The following is a 7,259-nucleotide window of genomic DNA, read 5'->3' as shown; positions in this document are numbered from 1 at the left end:
TTGGACTCACATTGCTCAACTTATAGTACAAGATAAAGGACAAGATAAAGGCACCTGCCTCTGTTACTAAGAGCAGAATAAAGCTGTAGATCCTAAAAATGCGGGTGTGCATGTTACATACACCTCTTATGAGTATTTAGCACAAATAATTATGAGACAATTAAGGGCTTGCCAATATTTTTTCAAAAAATGTATTCATAGGTAATTTTAAGCAGGCACTTTCAATGCTGGATTGAAAGTGTATCCTTGCAAATATACAATTTATTTTCCCCAGTACCTGAAGGATAATAAACAAAGTTTGATACACTGCAGATGTGGAATTATCATGAAAAGTGTAAAAACATCAAATGAAAGTAGAAAAAAAGCAGTAAAGTCTGCAAAAACCATAAAATACAACATATTGCCAATGTGCTGAAATTGGAGTCCTTAAACTAGATCATACTAGGTTTGTAACTTATTGAATACTAATTTCTCACTGCAGATGTACCGAGGCATTTCAATGCATTGATAGACAAAATCAAAACAATGTATCCAACTGTAGGCACCCTGAACTTTGGTGGTTTAGGTAAATTGGAACCCAAATTCAAACCACCATTGGGATAAGTTTTGCTAAACTAAACTCAGTTGTTGTCTTTTGCCAATTTCCATTTCAAAATCATTGCTACAAATTTAAAATTTTAACCAATTGTTTTAAAGCTTTCCACATTTGAATCACTCTTCACCACTTCTTTACAAATTCATTTAGCATATACAAGGCAATGAAAAGCCTGTTCACTTAGGGTATGTCTACACTTCAATGTGAGGCCAGGGTTAGTGGAAATGAAGCCTCCAGACCCTGGGTATACAAGCCCAGAGCTTCAGCATCTACGCTGCATACTGACCCTAGATTTAGAATTTCTGGACCTGGGCCCCAAACCCAGGGCTCCAGTGTCCACACGCCAGTGCTCAAACCTGAGTCAAGCCACCATATCCCAGGCTTCCTTGTGCCTTCCCCAGCTGTGTCTGCTCTAGTCCTGATTTGTGGTGCAGTGTGGGAAAACTTGACTCTCCACCCTGCACTTTACAGGAAGTTGTTGCTGTCTGCCAAGTTCCCAACAGATCCTGCCGAGCCATCTTTTGTGTTTGCATGGCCTGGCATACTAAAAGGGAAGGCAATATAACATTCTTATTTTAAACACCCCACCACATCTCTGTGAGAATTTGCGAGTTTCTAGAAAAAAAAAAAAATGCTTGTTTCACTGTTTGTACTTCCTAGTCTCCATTTTGATTCCCAGTGCTGATGATGGGATGACACCAAGGCGTGGGTGTGCAATCTGCCATTTGAGGATACATGTTGCTGCCAGCAGCTTGCAATACATTTAGTATTGGGTAATAAATCAGAAATCCTTCCCATCCCTATATTAATAACAAACATGGAGCCAGAAACTTACCAGGCTCAGAAGCTACTTCTGCCTCTTGTGTTTTTGATGCTGGTTCTGTGGTGGGCAGCTACTCTAGGGGGCCTCAAAAAGTTTCTTCTAGTAGGGACTCATAATGTGCTACAGCTGCTCTAGCTGCAAAGACTCCTCACGAACCGGTTTGAGTACAAGAGTCACTTCAGCAGCCTGCACTGGCACTTGCTGTCTCCTCTCTGCTCCTATACTGGATTTATGGGAGAGAAAGTTGCCATACCAACTGACCAGACTGCTCAGAAGTTCAGTGCTTGGTGCAGTACCCAGCACTCATTCAAACTCCTCATAAAAGGGACTGGGTGGTGGCAAGGTCACAGAGATGTGGTTCTCATCCTTGGCTTTCCGGTGGTTATTCCTGAGACACTTAATTTGTTCTCTGAAGTGGCCCCTGGTTCAGTGAATCTGCAACACTGCTAGCTGCTTTGCTATTAGCTGGTGTGTGTGATCATTACTGGAGCGCTTGCTAAAATAAAACTGCCTGCTTTGCACCAGAGATATACCAAAATCTGGCTGTGCTCCCATGATCAGCCAGCACTGCACAATTGGCAAAGGACTCGTTCATGTTGGTGGCCGTTAGAAATGCCGGAGAAAGCTCACTCTGCGTGTAGCTCAGCAGTCAAGACAAAATAGAAGGGTTAAATGCAGAGCAGCTGTACTTGAACCAAGGGGGTTGTTTCCATTTCCTGAGAATCAATTGGCTGGTCTTGGGATAGAAATGACAAAATACACTGTCCAATGGGATTATGGGATAATATTGGCAGACTCTCAGGACCCAAGTCTGGGCCTGAGCTGCATCCACATTGCCAAATAACATCAATGTGTTTGGGCCTGAGCCCATGTGGGACTTGGGCTTGAACCCTCCACCCCTGTGGGATCCAGGTCTGAGTTAGGCAGAACTGTGTGTAGATGGAAGGAAGGTTTAGGCTTGAGCCTTAGTCTGAGTCCAGGCTTATGTTTCTGTGTTGACATACCTTTATATGCTTAATACTGACCTTATTACATACGATATGTGTCATAATAGCACAGTTAACTGCACCTCTGCTTCCTCCATAGCCTGTTGAAAATCACTCCTTAAAGTCTCAGGCCTCCAGTTGTCCTGTCTCTCTGGATAGGGACATGTGTCCATCTCCCTCTAGATAGGGTTTGTGCTTTCAGACCATGTAATTCACTGAACTTATCCTAGAAGGTCTGACCTTAGTCCAGTGTCTGTAGTTTGCTGACTCTCAAGGACTAATGACAGTGTTTGGGTGATCAGCCAGTTTTCATAAAGCACAATTCATTTATTTAGGAAAAAACACTGGAGAGAAAATATATCATAAAACAATAAATGGTCTACACACATGCTAAGCTTACCAGGTATCACTCATCTTCCACAAGGAGATCCTGGTAGGTTCTCAAAGTCCTTTGAACCCTTCCAGTAGGTTTTTGCCCCCCTACTTACAATTTCATATCAGTTTGAGGATTGCATGAGGGTCCCTCAATCAGTTTGGCTTCTTGGCCCGTTGAACCCTGTCTGAACCAGAATATACAATTCCCCCCATGAGGTAGTACTTCTCCCAAGTTATTTACATATCCAGAGATTTGCAGTAACTAACCTCCACTGATTTGTAATTCCTGGAGGAAGATCTGTGACCCTCCCCTATAGAGCCAGAATACAATCTTAGCTCACAAAGCTATATATAACTTTATAGATACTGATATCTATAAATATTCTATATATGTGTGACATCTGGCATCATCTCAATATACTAGTCTTTTAAATTTTCCATGCTTTCAAGGTCTCTTATCTACCCCAATATGATACTTCAGTTTCTCAAGTAATTGCTTACATAAAAGCCTATGGATTACATTTGACACAAAATCAAGGTTAAGTTTTGGACACTCCAAAAAAGTTGTAGCATGGTAGTATCCCCTTAAATTTGTACTGTCTGCTACTCACTGGCATAGCTAGTGGCCTGATCCTGCAAGGTGTTCAGTATCCTCAATTTCCAGTGAGGATGAACAGCAGGATCAGGCCCTAAATGTCTACATTTTTACACACATTGATGTAAATTTCTGGACCTCTAACTTCTGACTTCCGGAGATGGCTTTTCAGCAAAGTTAATATCTCTGACTTCCAGTGTAGCAAGGGGATGATGTGCGTGTTGGTCATCTTTTTCATTTTTGATGGGACCAATGGCTAATGGTTGTCAGGAATTTAGAATTCTGTGGCAGCTTCTGCCAGTAACACACTTTTTGACCTTGGACAAATCACTTAACATCCCTGAGCTTCAGTTTCCTAATCTGTAAAGTGGGATGATAGTGCCTCTGAGTTGTTGTGAAGATTGATTCCTTAATGTTTATAAAGTGTTGAGATGACTGTGCAAAATGCACTGTAGAAGTGTAAAGTTTTACTATTCTTTGAAGTGAAATTGTTGTTTTCTGTTTGTTAGTGAAAAATCTGACCCAGAGATGACCCATGCCTGCTGATAGTGGTGGGGCAGAGTGAGGGCAGCTGGCTTCAGCAGTGTTACTGAGCATGTTCAGTACAAGCCAAGCAGTAAATCTGGGGGGCAGCAAGTGACCCCGTGTGTCCCCCCACGTCACCTCTAATTTGACCAAAGTATCTTTCATCTCTGAATCAATATAATGTAGCTTTACTTGGAGTACAGTGTTTTAGAAGCTGTAAATATAGCTCTTCATGAAAGTTGCTTGATTCAAAGCATGGATTCTGTATTTTAGCAAAATGGCAAACTAATAACTGAAGCAAGAGGATGAAAAATAGGACAACAGATCTGAATAATAGTTGGTGACAGTGATTATAGCTAACAATCTTAATAATATAGTAGAGGTATACTCCTTTATATATGCACATATGTCTGGTTATGCACTACTTTTGGATATATCTGATATACACAATTTAAAACCAATTGTCATTTAATATTTGGCATTGAATAGAAATGAAGGAATACATTTCTTTTGGAGCCCTGCTGGCTCTCATCCCTTGATATCTCTTGGTCCATAATCTGGTCAGTGTAAAAGAATAAGTTTGACACCATTAGAAAAAGTTTTTAAATTAGGCTTCTTGGTGTACACTTTAGTTTCCTGTAGTTTTTATCTTTTTGCTTCCTTATCTTTTCACTCTTCCTCTAAACTCAAACAAGTGAATCACTAGAACACTATTTCAGAAGAAGTGATTCTTATTTTCTTTTCAAGTAATTCTTTAAACCAGAGGTTGCCAGGCTGCTTGTGGGTCAGATTCTCATTTACCCCAAGTCCCTTTTACATTGCTCTTATGTTTACACCCACTTAAAAGTACTTTATTCTGCCAGATCAATATAAAGGGGATTTAGTGCAAATGAGAATCTGGACCTTTGTTTTTATCTCTATTGATTTTCTACCTAGAACTTCACACAGGTGGCTTTCAAAATATCATCTTTAACGCCTGCATAATGTGAGCCAATTACACAAGTGGTCCTTCTGGTACATATATATTCAGGCAATACATAAAACAGATTATCTAACCAGACAAAATGTGCTTTTTTTGTTTTGTGTGATCTGGCAGCTGCAGCAATAGGCTGAGTAGACGCTGATGGTGGGTTGGTGCCTGAGCAGTTGGAAAGAGCTCAGAGAACCTATATTTGACCTGTGGTAGATGTCAAAATGTCATGGTCCAAGGAACTAATATTGAATACAAAAGTACTAGAGCAGAGTGGGGAAGCAACAAATCTCTCTTGCTAATTCAAAGGCAGGGACAGCAGTGGCAAAAAGGACAGAGAGGCTGTCATTAGGAGTACAAGTGGCATCCATTGTCTGTGTAATGCCAGCAGCTGCCAGAATCTTATTGCCAAGAAGAAGCAACAGCTTTCGCACCTGCCACATGTGTGGTAACATCAAGAACAGCAACAGCTTTACTTCTGCCAGTTTGTTCTAGGGAAACAGGCCTGAGCACTATGAGTAGCAGTTAGTGCCTTTACTATTGCCAGTTGTTTTTGGGTTAACTGGTTAAGTTTAGATGTAGCACTTTTAAATGATCCAGTTGCCATCGATGCCATTGTAGTAGAGGTGATGGTCACTTATTGAACTGTTTGGTAGTGTTACATATGCTAGCTAATCTAGTTGCACTTCCTGCATATGGGTGTAGCCTGTTCTGCTTCACTCACTGGTGTTTTCAGCTGTTCTCACAATTCTAGCCTTCACTTTTGCTATCAAAAATGGACCAATGACATGCAGAGGATGAGTTTTTGGGTGCTCATTGTTAACATCCATAATATCTCCTTAAGAATATAGTAAGGGCAAATAAGTACTGGGGTGGGAGGACAATTTAAGTTTGTCTAGTGCTAGTTCACCAAGGATTGTTGCTGGTAGACTATGGTTTGTCAATCTGTGTAAAATCTGAGTTTTCCACACTGAAACTCCAGTGATAGTCTGGCACGTAGGTAATAGACACACTTCGTATGGAATGAACAGTTCTTTTAGTTATAATATTTCTTCATGCCAGTAACCTCAGTTGACTGCATCTTTAACAATGGTTATGAATGTAGGTATCCAGAATATGCTCTCTCACTACAGCACAGACCTCTCAGTGGTAGTTCTCCCCCTGCAGGTTCCTCCACAAGGTGGTGCTGAATTAGTGCCATTTTGCATTTTACAGGAAGTCTTATATGTAGTTTCCAGCATGCTCATGCTACCAAATATGTGACATTGGCTCTCTCTGGTGTGTTTTTCCAGTTTGTATTATGCTCATATTTAGCTTTTATTTATATTAAAAAGAGACATGCACCCAAGCAAATCAGCCCTGGTATGCATTTCTATATCAGAATGAGAATCACATAAATTCAGGCATATTTTTGGAGCCAAATATAAAAACCTCTGCAAAGAGTTCTATTTAGCTAAGAGAGTCATGTGATCATGTCTAATCTAATTTCAGAGTTCCAGCTGCACTGAGGTCAAGGAGAATGAGGTGAGAGAAGGAAAAAGCAGCAGAAAGAAGGAAGCCATTAACTAATTGGAGGAAAAAAGGTGTCCATCCTATGGTCAGAGAGAAACCCTGATTAAAATCAGTGAAGGAGATTGCTGAAAAGTTATTAGAGAAAGGAGAGAAGGCTGCTTTCACAAGCTCCTTGCTTTGAAAAGAAATGTTAGAGAAACTGACAGGGTCTAAGGAGGAGATGTTTTTTTCTTGAGAAAGAGGAAAGAGAATGGCAGATTTGAGAGAGCTGTTGGAAGTGTCAGAGGAAGAGATGGTGTTGACAGCGGTGGTAATGGGGGGAGAATTACCAATGATAGGAGAGGGAAGGAGGCTGAGAAGGTAGCTTACTTAATGGAGTGGCTGATCTCAGGATCAGGGACAGGAGAGGGCTGGGAGAAAAAGAGCATATTAATGTGAGTATATGGTGGTGCTGGGGTGTATTTGTATAGATATACTACTGTGAGGTGTTATGGCTCATACAGACTTTGAGGAGGCCCCTGTTTGGATTCTGCTACCAAAAGATGGGAAGGTTGGTATGAAATCTCTGCCATTAACTTCACGAAAAAACTCATACAGATACTGACAGACATCGTCTTCCTTTCCAAAGCAAGTACTCCTGTTCTTTTTGCGGTTACAGACTAACACGGCTGCTACTCTGAAATCTGCCTCACTGTGTGTCTGAATCATTCCCAACACATGCATATATTATATGTCACCACTAGTGGCAATGTATTCTCCATCTCTCTACATTAGATCACTAAAGAGTACATCAGAAAAGTGAGGCCATTATTTTATGAAGAGCTTCCATAAAAAGTCCCCATGTTAGCCAGTGACATCCCCTGTGTGCTACATATACA

This window comes from Chrysemys picta, chromosome 1, assembly GCF_011386835.1.
Source record: "Chrysemys picta bellii isolate R12L10 chromosome 1, ASM1138683v2, whole genome shotgun sequence".
In the NCBI taxonomy this organism is placed as follows: domain Eukaryota; kingdom Metazoa; phylum Chordata; order Testudines; family Emydidae; genus Chrysemys; species Chrysemys picta.
Note: the sequence above shows the minus strand (reverse complement) of the source record.